The sequence below is a fragment of the Myotis myotis genome, unplaced genomic scaffold (genome assembly GCF_014108235.1).
Source record: "Myotis myotis isolate mMyoMyo1 unplaced genomic scaffold, mMyoMyo1.p scaffold_m19_p_3, whole genome shotgun sequence".
Taxonomy (NCBI): Eukaryota; Metazoa; Chordata; class Mammalia; order Chiroptera; family Vespertilionidae; genus Myotis; species Myotis myotis.
Genome location: NW_023416335.1, coordinates 57,258,045 through 57,276,089, shown reverse-complemented (window position 1 = coordinate 57,276,089; position 18,045 = coordinate 57,258,045).

The window sequence follows — 18,045 nt, the reverse complement described above, 5'->3', positions numbered from 1 at the left end:
CTCTATCTCTTTCTTTCTGTGAACTTTTTGTGTGCTTTATTTCATAGTATATTATCATTTATTCTTTTTGTTTGTTTGTTTTACTCGTCTCATTCCTATTCAAACCTCACCATGGGTTACATGGTAATGTCTCTGTTATTGCCACTTAAACAGTGCTTTACCTTATAAACTCAGTAGTAGTGCAGGTCAATGGGGGAAAAATGAGACATACGTAATACTTTCAACAATAAAGAATTTAAATTAAAAACAAAACAAAACACAAGTTGTTGCATCTGGCTTCTCCCACAACCAACAGAGAGGCACAATGCCTAGGGTCCCTCTTTAGATTTTGGAAGTAATATATTCTTCGTTTGGGTATTTTACTATAGACCAATTACCCAGTGACCCGAAATGGGCCAGAACACAGGAGGCTCTGCAACAGGTCAGGCTGCTGTGTAAGCTGCTCTACCACTTGGGCCATATGATTCAGAAGATGTAATGGCTCTTGAAAGGTCAGTAGCATATAAAGATGCTATTCCAAGCTTTTGGCAGGCCCCTATAGGTTAATCACAGCACAATCTCTTAGAATTTTGGAGCAAAGCCCTTCCATCTACTGCGGATAACTACTTTCCTTTTGAGAAACAAGTCTTGGCCTGCTACTGGGCCTTCATAGAGACAGAGTGCTTAACCCTGAGCCACCAAGTTACCATGTGACCTGAGCTGTCCATCATGAACTGATGTTATCTGACCCACCAAACCATACAAGTGGGCATGCAAAATAGTACTCTATTATCAAACAGAAGGCCTGAAGGCACAAGTGAGTTATATGAAGTGGGCATAAATTATATTGCACTATATAGCTATATTCATTCTATCCTTTATTCATTCAACCTTGTTCAGAAGATATAGCCAAATCACGGTGTGTTTATCTAAATCATTGCTTCCAACTGCTGCATTTCATATTTCATGGTATCCATAGTATTTCAGAGTTATAGCCAGAGTTTTTCTTGCAGTGAGGTGTACCTAGGTTGTCTTAAACTCTCGGTGACTCCAATAATGATCTGGTGAGCATCCTCATACATACTATGGATACCCAGTAGTGTGATTGTGTTTAGAATATTTGATACTTAATTTTATCAGATTGATCTTCAGAATGGCTATATCCAGATTTTATTTCTGTCAGCACAAATGTTCTCTTCTCCCCAAATTCTCACCAAAAACTTAGTTATCTAGCTTTCTAATTTTGTATATTTTTATAGTTATAAAGAGATCCTTGTGTGTGCTGTTAATGTATATCTTAGATTAGTAATGAATTTGAGCATTATTAGATATTTAGACATCTTTCTATGAACTGATTCTTTTTGGCTTTTACTCATCTTAAAAATCTAGCTTACTATATTTTCATTGTTTTGCTAGAGTTCTCTGTATAACCTAGAGATTAATTGATGGTTAATTTGCAACATTTATTATATCTTTGGTCTGGCTGCTATTTTTCTGTTAACTCTGTACATGGGATCATTCTTTAAACAATACACCTTAATTTTGATTTATGCAATATATATAATTTCTGTATTTCTATATTATGTTTTTGGAGTCTATGTTTTTAAGAACTTATTTTAATTTTTAATTCACATACATATTCTCTTACATTTTTCTTCAAATAGATTTGGATTTATGCCTTCTACATTGGCCTTGATTCCATCTGTAATTCATCTATGTATAGAGTATATGGGAAGGGACACTGCCTTGTTTTTCTCTATACAATGAGCAAATTCTCCTAATACAATTCATGAAACCATCCATCAGTTCCTTATTGTTTTGAGGTGCCATTCTTACTTTATTTCACGTCTTCTTGAACATAGTTCTGGACTCCATATTCTGTTCCATTTTTTCCTTTCTGCCTATTGCTGTGGCAGAAACACACTTACCAAAAATGCTGTGGTTCTGATGCTCATGAGTGAATTGGGATGAAGAGCCAACAGCCACTGCTTCACTACCTTCTCAGGAACACATCATGCTCTTTTTAAAAAATCACCATAAGGCCCTAGAGCAGGGGTGGGCAAACTTTTTGACTCGAGGGCCACAATGGGTTCTTAAACTGGACCAGAGGGCCGGAACAAAAGCATGGATGGAGTGTTTGTGTGAACTAATATAAATTCAAAGTAAACATCATTACATAAAAGGGTACGGTCTTTTTTTTTTTTTTAGTTTTATTCATTTCAAACGGGCCAGATCCGGCCCGCGGGCTGTAGTTTGCCCATGGCTGCCCTAGACAGACATGATAGGCAAGAGGAAAGCCAAGAATAAGAAATAATATGAGTAGAGTAACAACTTCTAGTGACTTAAAACATTCCAGCCTGAAACTCATAAATAGGGTGAACTTAATGACAAAAGGATACTTTCCTTGAGGTGTATCTCCAAATGACTTAGCAAATTACGCTCTTCTTGGATAGCTATAACTTTTTCACAGTTTCTCCCAGAGGTATACCATTATTTCCATTTCTACCACTGTAGCACTAGTTCTCAGCCTTGCCACTTGTAACTTGGTTCTATAATAGTCACTTAAATTTTAATTTTAATCACACCTTCTGGTCCCATTCCACCCTACAAACTGTTATCAAATTGATCTGAAACAAATCGTGGCTGGTACGGGATATCTTCACTCGATATCCATAGACTACTGTATACAGCTCAAATTCCTAGGCCAGCATTCAACGTACCTGATTTCCCAAATCAATTCTTCCAAGATCATTGCTCACTACCTGTGTATATCAAACAATCCTCAAATAAACTGTGCTCCTTGTTCTTCAGATATGCTGTGTGATTTCCTGCCTTGGTATGTTGAAAATCATAGAATTTTAGAATTGAAAACAAACTTGGAGATGATCTAGTTCAACACTCATTATACAGATGTGGAGATTGAGGGCCATGTGATTATTAGGAAGAAGGATTTGCACTCACACTTGCATCTCAGACTTGCAGGCCCACTCAGTGTCTACTACACTAAATTTACTTTGTTGAAGACTTTTCTTTTGGTTCTAATGCTTTTCCTAACAATCCTTTCCTCCCTAATCTTCCAGTCAAAATTCTGTTTTTTCCCAAAGGGATTGAATGTTACTCTCCAGCAAAGCTTTCCCCTAATCCTCTTAGTCAACGTGAACTCTTCTTTCTGTAATTTATTATTCATTTTTTTCTTTTATAGATTTCAGAAAGGAAGGGAGAGGGAGAGAGAGACAGAAACATCAATGATGAGAGAAAATCATTGATCAGCTGTCTCCTGCATGCCCCACACTGGGGTTGGAACCGACAACCCGGGCATGTGCCCCGACTGGGAATTAAAATGTGACCTCCTGCTTCATAGGTCAATACTCAACCACGGAGCCACACCAGCTGGCCTTTGTTCTGTACTTCATTATGAAATTCTGCACCTCTCTTCATGAACTTATATTCAGCTCTGTACTGTGGCATTTGTGTCATTTTATCTTCCTCCTCCTAAAAATCTTTGTGTTTTACAAGGAGGAGCTATGTCATCCTTTTGGTGCTTAGCACATTGAAATCACTTGGATAATATTTTAGTGAAGGCACAGAAGTGGCTCAATACTGAGTCACTCAAGAGTAATTGTCAGCCTATCCTTCCATAGCATATGCGTGCTGGAGTGGAAGAGAGGCTCTGAATAGCTTGCCTTTTTGTTGCTATTGTTGTTAATCCTCACCTGAGGACATTTTTTTCCATTGACTTTTTTTTGGGGGGTGGGGTGGGGGGAGAGTGGGAGGAGAGTAGGAGGGGGCAGGAGAAAGAAAGAGAGAGAAGAGAGAAGAGAGAGAGAAGATATTGGTTGCCTTGGTTGCCTACTGCACACACCCACCAGCCTGGGAATTGAACCTGCAAGGCAGGTACATGCCCTTGACCGGGAATTGGAATCTGGGATTCTTTGGTGCACCAGCTGACCCTCTAACCACCGAGAAACACTGGCCACAGCTTACCTTTTTCTTTAGCCCAAACTAAATACCTTGAAAGTTTGCCATGAATGTGTACTTCTGTTATTTAACAACTAACCTTACATCATCGTAAGAGATGAGAGTGGCAATAGCTCATTGCCATTTTTCTAAATGTTAATCTAATCACACTGCTATTAGGGGAATCATCAGAAAAAATTTAATGAGAATCAAACAGAGAGCTGAAGAATCATTTGATATTTTTTCCTCTTTAAAACGTTTGTACTCCCCCCGCCCCCCCACCCCCAAGCAATGTGTGTAAATGGGTGATGTCAAGGTGTGTAGATATGACTGTTGGCTGATACAGAGCCAAGAGGGAGAAACAAATATGGAAATACTATAAGATTATTAGGTTTATTATTTTTAAAGACACTGTGTGGTACTGAATATTAGAAGATTATTGCTAAATAGAAAGCAATTAAATACTGTTCTGTTGCTAAATAAAAAAGTATTCAAATGCATTTATAAAAGTCAAAAATCAAACTGCAAAAAGTGGTCTTTATGATGTGCTGGTTAGAGGTCTAGCAGATCCTTAACTTACCAGTAAAGCTGGTACTGAAGCAACAGCAGCTAGTACTATTTTTTTAAGGGAAAAACTGTTTTTTTAAATTTATTTTTTGACTGTATTCCAGGCCCCAATCCTTCTGGGAGAGAGCACCAGATGAATTAGTCATTAAGGAGAGATACATTTAATAATTTAAGAATGTTAACTTGTTAGAATTTGGAGAATGGGTAAAATGTGAATCAATCTCTCCCTGATTTATGAGGTTGGCACAAAGTAAATAAGACAGAAAACACCATGGCAGTTTTCATTTCTTTGTGTTTTTCTTTTTTTATTTCTTGAAATAACATTAATTTATAATGGATTTGTGTTGTTGTCGACCACTTTAAAAAATATATATTTCAGTGAATCAGTATAACTTCCAAGTACTGTCTTAACCAAAATTTAGTAGATTGAATGGCAGTGTCAGTATTGTAATTTGTACCAATCTTACGTTGTTTTTTGTTTTTATTTTTTATTTTTTTTTTTTGGGGGGGGGAGAATACTAATGGGTTCCTAGATATGCTTTCTATTCAAAATCAAATATTGCTGTCATATCTACTTAGTGGAAACATTTTAACCTTTCCATTTAAATCATATTTTGTGTTCATATTTTTTAAAAGGAATTTTAATTAATCACCAGATTACACGTCAAGGCAGAAATGTATAATGACTAAGAGTTTGCTTTAGGGAGTTGGACATATCTTGGATTAAATCCTGATTTATTATCCACTCCTCTTGAAGTCAGGAAGGACACTTAATCATTCCAAGTCTTAATCATTCTGTTTACTCATCTATAAAAATAGACATTAAGTGTGGTAAGGATGGAATGTAATATATTATGTGAAGCATTCAGTATGATGCCTGAAGCATGGAAAGTTCTTAATAAATGGTATCTACTATTAGCAGTGGTATCATTATAATCATTGTTGTCATCTGTTATAAGCTTTACAGTAGCCAGGACTTAGTACAGACAAAAATTAAGGGGATGCATATTGATGTTGTGTCTAGACATAATATTGGTTCCAGCAATCATTGGGATTATACATGGGTGATCTGTCTATTTTAATGTCCAAAACATACAAAATTGTGCAAAATTAAATTGCTTCATAATTTTAAAATATAATCAAATTATGGCTGTAAATAATAAAATTTCCAGCAGCTACTTTTAGAAATGCCAATCTAATTGTGTTTATTCTCTTGCTCTAAATGCTCCAGTGACTTCTCACGGTACTTTGAGTAAATTTAAACACTTTAAAATACCCTTAAAGGTTCCATAATCTGATTCCTGCCTCTTTTTCTGGCCCAGTTACTTCCCTTTCCCCCTCTTCCCTTACTCACTTTATTTACCAGACATAATTGCCTTTTGTCTGTTCTGGAACATTGCTACTGTCAACTCTATCATGTTATTGTTTTATTTCTTTCCTGTCACTTATGACTATCCAAAGTTGTCTTGTGAGTATGTACACATGCACATTTAAATACATATATATGTATATATAGTAGCATATATATATACACATATTTGCTTATTTATTGTTGCTTTTCCTCTGCCTTACAGAATGGATGCTTTACAAGACCAAAGACAATTGATATAATTCAAAATTTTAATATCTTCAGTGCTCACAACACTGGCACATTGTAGGAGTTCAATAAATATTTTATGAATTAATAAATAAATGCATAAATAAATGAAATATACTATGATCTGGTCAATTCATTTGTACCTTAACTTGTACCTTAACCTTAAAAGACCTTCCCTTTTTTCTATCTCTTTTCTTTAAACTTATCTTCATTGTTGAAAGTATTACAGATGTCCTTTTTCCCCCCATTTACCCCTACCTCCCCCCATTCTCTCCTCCCAAGTCTTTGCCACACCATTGTTTGTGTCCATGGGCTATGCATATATGCATAGAAGTTCCCTAGTTAATCTACCCCCCCACACACACACACACCTTCCCTCTGAAATTCTTAAGTTTGCTCACAGTTTTATGTCTCTAGATCTATTCATCAGTTTATTTTGTTCATTATAAATAAGTGAGATCATGTGATACTTATCTTTCTCTGATTGGCTTATTTCTCTGATTGGCTTATCTTTCTCTGATTGGCTTATTTCACTTAGCATAATGCTCTCCAGTTCCATCAATGCTGTAGCAAATGGTAAGAGTTCTTTCTTTTTTACTGCTGAATAGTATTCCATAGTGTAAATGTACCAGAGTTTTTTTATCCACTCATCTGCTGATGGGCACTTGGGCTGTTTCCAAATCTTGGCTATTGTAAATTGTGCTGCTATAAACATAGGGGTGCACATATTCTCTCTGATTGGTGTATTATTTATTTTCTATAATATTTTCTAGTAAGGAATTTATTTTAATATGCTAGTTAATTGTAAATTTACTGAAGGAAAAGACCAATTTTGTACACATTTCTGCATGTTTTTAAACTCAAATACTGAGTGTCTAAAAAGTTAATCATGATGCCTTTTCTAAGGTCAAAGTTATAATGTTTAGGCTGGGGACAGGTTCTAACAGAATTTTTCATAAAAACTAATCTCACAATAGTTTGATAATTCAAGGCACAGAGCCTATTTGTATTTTTCTCTTCTAAAATACTAGAGATTTACATTGGATATAGTTTGGAGCATAGCAGCAGAACATGCATTTCCATAAATTGGTCCACTTGCGGGATTTTAGAGCTTTCTTTTCTACCTTTCCTATACTGCTGGTTTCAGAGGGTTAGAAGATTCACAGTTCAAAATAGGGATCTCCTGGGAGCTATGGATTTGTCACCATGGCAACAAGCACAATAAATCAGTCAGCAAGGATAGGAGAAAAAAATGGTCTTTTATTGTTCCACAAGCAAATAGGTATCAACAAACTCAACTTTTACAAAGTGTATATACAACCCTATTGTAAAGGTGACTAATATTAGTTGTGAGTCTCATGATTTCTGGCACTTTATTCCCTTGGCCTAAAAATTAAAATAGGTTAGGTGATAGAATATTAGTTTTGAGGAAGACCATTTTTTTAACTGCTTTAAATTGCAATGCCACCTATTAATATCGTCTTCTAACCTTAATATACAAATTGCTCAAGGCAGAGTAAAGGTTAATTATTATTCATCTATGCAGGTTAAAGCATAAGAGATGAAAGAGGCATGTAAATTAACAAGAAACATTAGAGGTCAGAAGAGTATCTTACAGAACCTTTTGTATTTGAGTAGTCAGTGAACAAGGCTGAGACGAATGCTCACCTGGATGGTGAATTTTGACCTCCTGGAATCTGGAAGCAAAACACCTGAGGGGTTGTGAATTCTGCCTTTCTCTTCATTTAGAAGCCCCCCTGCTGGTTGATTTTGGGATGGGACACCCTCCCAAGGCACTTAAGAAAAGCGGCACAAACCACATGAAGTTTGAGGGGTGTGACAGGGATGAGGTTGGAATAACTGCTGGCATCAGAGCTCTGAGGGGCACTTGTCACATTGTACTGTATGGCTGTTTACAGTTTGTTACCCCATCTAGATTGTTCGGTCCATGTGGAAAGAGACCAGGTAGTATCATACTTTTAATCCTGAATGCCTGTTTACAGTGCTTTAGAAGTTGCCAAAAATATCTTACAGAATGGATGAAAAAATGACTGAATAAATCTATTATATCTTGCATTCAGCATTTGTCCACTTCTGTACACTCTTCTATCTTTAATAATAACACCAAGGAACAAGTTATTAAAGAACATGGATTTGTCTTTCACTGACTAGTTCAGAATAGCTATGAAACAATTTTATTTTTTTATCACTCTTTCTGAATCTGGCATGCATAATTTAAGCGAATGATTCTTTGAGGTGACAGTTATGAAAAATAATTGCACCTGATGGCGTTGAACAGGCAAGGAAGACTTTATTCAACATTATTGCAATAAGGGAGAGAGATCGACCTCAACTACTTTGAAGCAAAGACTTGGGAGAGTTGTCAAGCACCTGGATAGGCTAGTGGAAAAGCACTGGTGAATGTTGGGGGCTGGTTGGTCAATGTGATTGGAACATCTATTTGCTCATTGATACTTATTGAACTTAGCCTCCTTCCCTCCCACTCAAACTGTGAGATAGGGGCTTTATCTTGCTTGCTGAAATATAATCATTTCCAAGGGATAGCTACCAGGTCCATGAGAAAGGTATTCCTAAATTGTAAAACTGGCAAGAGGCTGGGAGAAGATTTATATCTTAAAGGGGCAGAGAACAAGATCCCCATTGCAAGTTTTTAAAGTAAATTCTTTAAAGAATTTAAAAGGGAGGTCAGGGACTTATCACTAGGAAGAACACTGTCTAAAGTTTAACTAAGATGAGTTAGATATTTAGGCCATCTTAGTCACAGAGTAAATTATAACTTAATGGAGAAAGTTTAACCACGTATCAAAATTTTTACTTTATTGCACTGGCCGGTTTGGCTCAGTGGATAGAGCGTCATCCTGCGGACTGAAGGGTCCCAGGTTTGATTCCGGTCAGGGGCATGTACCTTGGTTGTGGGAACATCCCCAGTGGGGGGTGTGCAGGAGGCGGCTGATTGATGTTTCTCTCTCATCAATGTTCTTAGCTCTCTATCCCTCTCCCTTCCTCTCTGTAAAAAATCAATAAAATATATTACAAAAAAAATTTTTACTTTATTATCTTGATTTATGATTTTTTTGTTTCTAGGGATTTTTTAAAAATAATAATACACTGAGATTTATTGTATACACATAAATTTACTTAACATATTGTCTTTTGAATTTTTATACATTAAGTCTTGTGTTTACAACCTTCATTTTATTTTTATTTAGTTTTCTTTTTGTTTGTTTTAAGAATTTTATCTTCCTTTTAAAGGCAAAAATTTGATCATTGTAATTGCTTTTATCTGTAACTCCTTCAACTTTGGTGTATTTATGAGAAGCAAGAGCCTGAATGATACTCAAAATCCTTAGTATGATTGCAGCAAATTTTTATTCATGGATTTGAATAATTCATTATGCATTAATTCAGCAACTCTCTATTGAGAAGTGAATATTTTGAGGCATTGTTTCACGTGCAATGGGAGGAAAGAAGAGAGATTCTGATATTTGCTAGGATCTTTCAATTTGGCAGAAGGTATGGAAAATGTTATGTAGTGTCCACATAGCTCAGAGGCAGGAAAACACTGTACACATTTGCCTGATGGAAGGATCACTTCCTTTTGAGATGGTTTCATGGAGATGACATTTGAATGGGACCTGAAAAGAGAAACATGTTTATTTGTGGAATACACTTGTTCCAGATGAAACAAATGGAGCTGAAGTGAAGAGGGAGGAAAGTGAGGAGTATGTTTACTATCTGCTTGCCGGCAACCAATTCCAGCATGTCCTAATTTCAAGAGTTTCATCAAAAGGTTGATGAGACTTGGGGACTCAACAGGGTTGAGTCACACATGTAATCACCTGTTGGGAATGGCTAAAGGCATTTCCCCAAACCTGAATAGGAAACTGATTGTGGCTGCCAGACACTTAAAGGGCATCTTAATCTACATGTTATTGCCTCCTACTGGCCAAACACCTGAACAGCCATAGGCTAATTCCCCCCATTCTGACAATGTTTCTGTATACCCTTTGAAACCTTACCCTTTGAAGTGTATTATCTCCACCTTGCCTTAGGACAAATTGTGTTAATAAAAGCAAGGGTCCTAGACAAGGAGGGAGTCTTCAGTTCCTTTAGCTGAAGGTTCTCTGACCCCCAATGCCTTTCAAAATTATATCTCATCTCCAGACTCTTTATTAGTCCCCGGATTCCTATGCCATCTACGCACAGAGCCTTTTCCAGATTCCTGAACCCTTCTTGATTCTGGGCCAAGAACCCCGGCATCTGCTGAGTTTGGAAGTAGAAAGGAAATTTATTTAACCTCTTAGCCATTCTTCTTAAGCTACAAAATGTTGGGATGTTCTATCCCATCTCTAAAAGTATCTTCTGTTAGTCCATCAGACATACAGACTGAGTCCCAAGGATAATTTGAAACCTGTCTTTGCTTTTCTCCTCAAGGTGACAATTGAGCTCAATTCAGATGAACACTGAATTTCTGTTTTCTTCTTCATTGTATGAGTTTTCTATCATGATCCTCTTGGTCTTTGATTCTTTCCTTATTCTAGGTTGATGGTTATTTCCTCTCAACCACTTTGGGGATTTTAATGGTTTAGCTCAGGTTTATCTTGAATGGAGCTGCAGAGGGATTTGGGACAGACATTGGAGTAGGGGGTGGGAAAGGTCATTTTAGGTTAGGTGAATAAGATAAACAGGGTTGAAGGGAAAAAAAAGCACATTTTAATTCCAGCCTCAGAATTAAGAATGTATAGCCCAAAAGCATTTCTGTGACAAAGAGTGACAATCTCTTTATTGCATAACTACTATGAGACCAGGTCATTATTATAAAGCAAGTTAATCTCTCTTTTCTGTCCTTGCTTTGATTATATAAGTTGAGTTTGGGCCAGAATTCCAGAAAGGAGTGGTGTTGTGCTCCACCTAAAAATGAAGATATGTGTATAGGGAGGTGCCGAAGGTGGGGGAAAGAAAGTTCTATATGGAATTAGTGTAAAGCCCAACTGATAATGAAGGCTAAGGCCAGCTGGTGGAGATCTGGGGAAGATTATATTTTCCCCAAATAATTACAATGATATTTTTGGTGCCCAGGCTTCCAGGATTTTGTCACTCTCCACCAAGAGGTAGATTCTATTTCCTCGAACTTGGGTGAGCTTAAAACTCCTCTAGCCAATGAAGTATTGTGCAAGTGATGCTGTGTGATTTAGGAGTCTAGGTCATAAAAAAATATATAAAGTCTGTGCTTGGCTCTCTTTTGCTTGGGACCCTGGTGATGGTTAGGGTTAGGTCCACTAAGCTATGAAGAAGCTCAAACTAGCCCATGCAGAGGGTCACAAAAAGGTCAACCTAAAACAGTGGTTCCCAACCTTGGCTGCACATTAGAATCACCTGGGAATCTTGTTAAAATCCTGATTTCTGGGCCTCATCATTAGTAACAAAGAAACAATTTCCGGAGGATGAGGCCCAGAAATCAGGATTTTAAAAAGATTACCAGGTGATTCTAATGTGCAGCCAAGGTTGAGAACCACTGTGCTAGACCTTTGAGTGAATGAGCTTTCAGCTGAATCCAGCTTTTAGCTTTTAAGTCTTGCATAGGAGGCTCTCAGCTGTGTGGAGCAGAGACAGGCCATTTCTTTTATGCCTTATCCCAATTCCTTACCCGAGTTATTCATTGACACCACGTTTTGGAGTACTTTGTTATATACACAAACAAGGTCTGTGAATGACAGATGGATTCTGAACTTCATTTGAACTATCAAAAATTGGTAAAGAAAACATAATCTGAGCTATATTAAAGAATATCTAATCTAGTGACAAGATAACAGATGCATTGGAGGAGAAGGGAGTATTAGAGATTATGTTAATAAAGGCCCAAAAGTGAGTAGTGGCAGCAAAAGGAAATAGGAAGAGGTGGATGTGAATTTTACTGTGAAAACAAATGCACTATATTTGAGTGTTTATTGGACATAACAGAAAGGATTTCTGGAAAGGGAAGAATCAGAGATAATTGAAAATTTTGAGGATTCTTGGGAGAAGTCACAGTTTGGGGAAAACATATAGTCTAAGAACACTGAGTTCAATATGTTAGTGCAACATCCCAGAAGGGTCAGCAGCTGCTGGATATATGTAGTTGGGCATACTTTAAATGAAGATTCTAGGAATAAATGAAGATTACAGGAATAAATGAAGAGACTGTTAAAAGGAAGGCCAATGGTTAAAGATGAAGGGCACTGACAATTAAGGGACAAGAGCAGGAAATGGAATGAGAAGAAAAGTTGGAAAGAGCAAACAAATAAAAGACCTAATAATGTAGAAAGAACCAGTGGAAGGCAATTTTTCATGATGTCAGGGAATGAAAGTTTGCTTTTTATTTTTTCATGAAAAAAAAAATGGTTTGTCAAGAATGTTTAGGAAAAGAATGAGGATTTAGAAAGCAACTGGATTTTATGTTTAGAAGGAGACTTTATGGAGAGTCATCTCAGATGCGAAAGAGGCAAAAACCAATTTTTAGGAAAAGTGAGTGGCAAAGTTTGAACTGGAAGTAGGAGGAACACACACAGTGAAATTTTTTAGCAAAATAAAAAAGATAGGTAAATGATTGCTCAAAGATAGGGGGAATTTGAGCATCTTTCAGGCAAAAGTGCAGAGGGAGACAGAAGGAATCAATGCTAGGTTATTATCATCATGGAGTTGGAAAGGAATCATGCAAAGATAATACATGGAAGGATTAATCTTAAATAGAGAGGGGATACTTCTGTGAGTCAAAAGAAAAGAAAAATAGTGAAGTAGATATAGAAATCAGGATTATGTTCTTCCATTTTGTTCCTGAAGTTAATTTAAATATTGAATTATTTTACTGGGAAATAATAAAGTTCTCATTGAAGATATGTAAAATATTAATATACCAAAGCAAGACTGTAACCTACAGATTTATGTAAATAAATAACAATAAATAGAGAACATCCTATATAATAAAAGGCTAATATGCAAATTGACTGTCATGTCCTCACACAAGATGGCCACCCCCATGTAGTCACAAGATGACCACCACAAGATGGCCATCAGAGAGGGCAGTTGGGGGGACCAGGCCTGCAGGGGGGGGCACTTGGGGGGCTAGGCCTGCAGGGGAGGGCAGTTGGGAGCAACTAGACCTTCAGGGGAGGGCAGTTGGGGGGGAGCCAAGCCTTCAGGGGAGGGTAGTTGGGGGGGGGGCAAGCCTGCAGGGGAGAACAGTTAAGGGTGACAAGGCCAGCAGGGGAGGGCAGTTAGGGGCAAATGGGCCAGCAGGGGAGCAGTTAGGCATCAATCAGGCTGGCAGGGAGTAGTTAGGGGGTGATCAGGATGGCAGGCAGAAGTGGTTAGGGGCAATCAGGCAGGCAGGCAGGTGAGCATTTGGAAGCCAGCAATCCTGGATCCCTCGAGGGGTCCCAGATTGGAGAGGGTGCAGGCTTGGCTGAGGGACACACACACACACACACACACACACACACACCCGTGCATGAATTTCGTGCACCTGGCCTCTAGTTTAAAATATTTCTCTTACATGTTATTATTGGCTTCCCAAATTCTCTTATCTGTTAAGAAAATTTATGCATATTGTGTAATCTATTAATTTTTGGTTATTGCCTATTATTATTGTTTTTTGATATCTTGACATATTTTGGCCATCTTTCTTGCAAGTATTATATTTTAATCCATATTCAACAAATTCCTTATTTCAGTGAGATAACTGAAAATGATACTATGTAATTTAAAAGCCTAAATACTTTAAAACTTCTGAGAGGTGCCAACTATATTTGGTCTATGCTTTCACATATTTCCTTGAAAATCAATCAATCTCAAGATTTCTCTCTCTCTCTCTCTCTCTCTCTCTCTCTCTCTGTCTTCATCTTCATTTCTATCACTAGGTAAGTATGAAGCTGGTGTAGTTTTCAATATGCATTCAGGCTCTATCTAAAACTCCTTTTATTACAAAATTACTTAGATTAATTAACATTACTGATCTGACACTATATATCTCCCAGAAAAACTCATGATTTGGGGGTCATTGGGAAATCCTATCTATAATGTCAGGGATAGAGAGAACCAAGATGGCAGAGTAGGTAAACACCTGTATTTGTCGCCTCCCACAAAAACATAAAAATTACAACTAAAATACAGAACAACCATTATTCAGAATTGCCTGAAAGCTGGCTTAATAAAAGCCCTAAAAGTAGAGAAGTAAAGAAGAGAGTGCATTAAGACGTATGAGGGGCAGAGGCATGAAACAAGCTGGTCTAACACCTATGTGTGGTGTGTTTTTAATTGGGGGGGATATCTTGTCTGTGGGGGTCTCCTGTGAGAAGCAAAGGATCCCAGACCCACACTAGACCCCCCAGCCTATGATTCTAGAGCTGGAAGAAAAGTCCCCATAATTTTGAGCTGTAAAAACCAGCAAGGATTGTGGTTGAGTGACATGGAGGCTGCTGGAGCCTCAAGCAGTCCCTCTTAAAGGGCCGGTGCAAGAACTTACATTGTTTCACTTCCTCTCAGCTCCAGCACTGAGAAGTGGTATTTGGGGAACCACGACCATATAGAGAGGAACTGGATTGTTTGGCATTGGGGCAGGAACTTGGGGGTGGCTTAGTCCCAGACAGAGGTGCTCACAGGGGCCATTGTTCCTGTGCTGGGACAGCTCCCCCTTCTTAGAACTGACTAGCAGCCATACCCGAGTTTCCATCACATTGTTCACTTAGCCCTGGTGATTCCCTGAGACTCAGCCCCATCCAACTTTCAGCCTATTCCAAGATGTTTGCAGAATTTTTCCATATGAGTGGCTTGTCCTGGATCAAGCTTCAAGCTTTTCTAAAATTTCCTAAACGAGCAACAACTGGTGTCAGCATGCCTCATACCTATCAATAAGAGGCCCAAGACCCAGCACTGCCACCAGCCTGCCTTGCTTCACAGCTTGGCCTCACCTGGGCACTTCCAAGCCCAATACAAAAAGCAACCATCTGCAGGTCACTAGGTAGCTACTGCCAGGTGGCCCCAGACAGTGGCTGACTTTGCGGCTCCTGGGAGGCACCAGAGCCAGTGCACCCAGTGGACATCTTCAGACCATACCAGATTACAGCTCTATACATCCACAAGTGACACACTGAAGGGGCAGACTCAGTGAGCACCAAAACCCCACTGAAGCAAGTCCTGCTCCATGGGGGTGTCTCCTGCACAGAAACTCTTCCACCACAAGCATAGCTGGTCTTCACATCCAATTGGCCTGGAGGTCAACTCTTCCCACAGACACCAATGGCAGTCAATGCTCAACTACAACAAGACAGTGCACACAGCCCACACAGGGATGCACCTAGACCAGGGGTCCTCAAACTTTTTAAACAGGGGGCCAGTTCACTGTCCCTCAGACGTTGGAGGGCCGGATTATAGCTTTTAAAAAAACTATGAACAAATTCCTATGCACACTGCACATATCTTATTTTGAAGTAAAAATACAAAACGGGAACAAATACAATATTTGTATTTGCATGTGGCCCACAGGCCGTAGTTTGAGGACCCCTGACCTAGAGTGTCAAGCTCAGGGGACTTGAGAGGCTGAGCCCTGAGCCCTCCAGGGCACCTACTACACAAGGCCATTCTGTGAACTCCAGGAGACATAGCAGCTCTACCTAACATATAGAAACACACACAGGGAAGCAGACAAAATGCAGAGACAAAGAAACATGTCACAAATGAAAGAACAGAAGAACTCTCCAGAAAAAATAACTAAATGAAATGGAAACAAGTAAACTACTAGATATAGTATTCAAAACAATGGTTATAAGGTTGCTCAAGGATCTTAATGAGAGCTTCAAGGGACTTAGTGAGACTTTAAAGGATCTTAGTGAGAATGTTAAAGACATAAAAAAGGGCCAGTCAAAAATTAAGCATACGTTAACTGAAATAAAGAATTACTTATAGGGATTAAAATTAATAATAATTTGGAATATGAGGAAGCAAAAAATACCCAATCAGAAGAGCAAAAGGACAAAAGAATAAAAAAATATGAAGATAGTTTAAGGAGCCTTTGGGACAACTTCAAGCATGGCAACATTTGCATTATGGGGGTGCCAGAAGGAGAAGAGAAAAAGCAAGGTATTGAAAACCTATTTCAAAAAATAATGACAGAAAACTTCCCCTACCTGGTGAAAGAAATAGACTTACCAGTCCAGGAAGCACAGAGAGTCCCAAACAAGAGGAATCCAAAGAGGACCACACCAAGACACATCGTAATTAAAATGCCAAAGGTTAAAGACAAAGAGAGAATCTTAAAAGTAGCAAGAGAAAAGCAGTTAGTTACCTACCAGGGACTAATCAGCTAATATGACTGTTAACTGATACTGATATGACTGTTAGCTGATTTCTCAACAGAAACTTTGCAGGCTAGAAAGGAGTGGCAAGAAATATTAAAGTGATGAATAGCAAGGACCTACAACCAAATTACTCTATCCAGGAAAGCTATCATTTAGAATTGAAGGTCAGATAAAGAGCTTCACAGACAAGAAAAAATTAAAGGAGTTCATCAGAACCAAACCAGTATTATATGAAATGTTGAAGGGTATTATTGAAGAAGAAGAAATAAAAAATATGAACAATAAAATGGCAATAAATACATATTTAGCAATAATTGAATCTAAAAATTAAAATTAAAGAACAAGGAATCTAATGAACAAAATAAACTGATGAATAAAATAGAACCAGTGACTTGGAAACATGGAACAGACTGAGGAATCTCAGAGGCGGTGGGCAGGGAGAGATTAACTAAAGATCTTATATGCGTATATGCATTACCTATGGACTCCGACATTAGGATGGTGAAGGCCTGGGGCGGGTGGGAACAGGGTGGAGGTTGACAATGGGAAGAAAAAACAGGGCCGTCTGTAACACACCCAACAATAAAGATTTTAAAAAAAAGAATGTCCTGGATAACATTTAAGAGAAGAATAACAAATACAGGAACATATTATGGTTATTTTGACACTTCCCCAAAGCAGGAAAATGGAGACTTTCAGAAGATTTATATTATTCTTTTTCATTCTTTTGATCACTTCACCAAAATAGTTTTAAATATCTAAACATACTACTATTTTTAAATTAGGTAAGTAAGCCAAAAGATTATGACAGTAAATATTACATAGAATCTTTCCCTTTGCTCTCCAAATACCTATAAATGGAATCTGTTTACATAGTATATTGATGAAAAGCTTATGATAACAAAAATTAAGAATAAAAGAAATCCCAGGTGGTTAGAGATTTAGAGTTCAAACACTATCTGCTGTTATTACCATTGTAGTAATTGTGTACTTACGATACAGATAGGATTTTTAAAGTTCATAGAAGCCAAGAGCAATTAATTCTCTTGTTGCAATTCCTGGCTTATACAAATGCACTTCAGAATAGCACACAAGAGCACTTGTATATTTCAATCATTTAAAGACCACTCTGTGAGCCTAAATTCCCATGGATCAGTGCTTCTGAACTGTGTACTGTCATTTGCCTCTATTTGTTAAACAGTTGTTAATTGCTATCTTTCTTTCCTTTTTGAAAAATACTTTTATTGACCGGGAATCAAACCAGCAACCTCTTGGTACATGGGACCACACTCAACCAACTGAGCCACACAGGCCAAAGCTCCTTTCCTTCTTAAACAGTAGCCTGTGAATGAAAAGAAAATTCTGCAGAACATATTTTTTGGTTTAAATTTTGCATTGCAAATTTAAAATAAAAATTGTGACTGTGTTCTGAGCAACCATTTGAATTAATTTTCCTTCATTATGCAACACTGACTTTTGGAAAGTGTCAACTCTCTCTCAACTCTTCATCAAATCAACATCACTGTGCCAGTTTCCTTGGAATAGGAGGCTGAATATAAGATTTTTGCTTATTTTCTCAACAAATATTTTTTT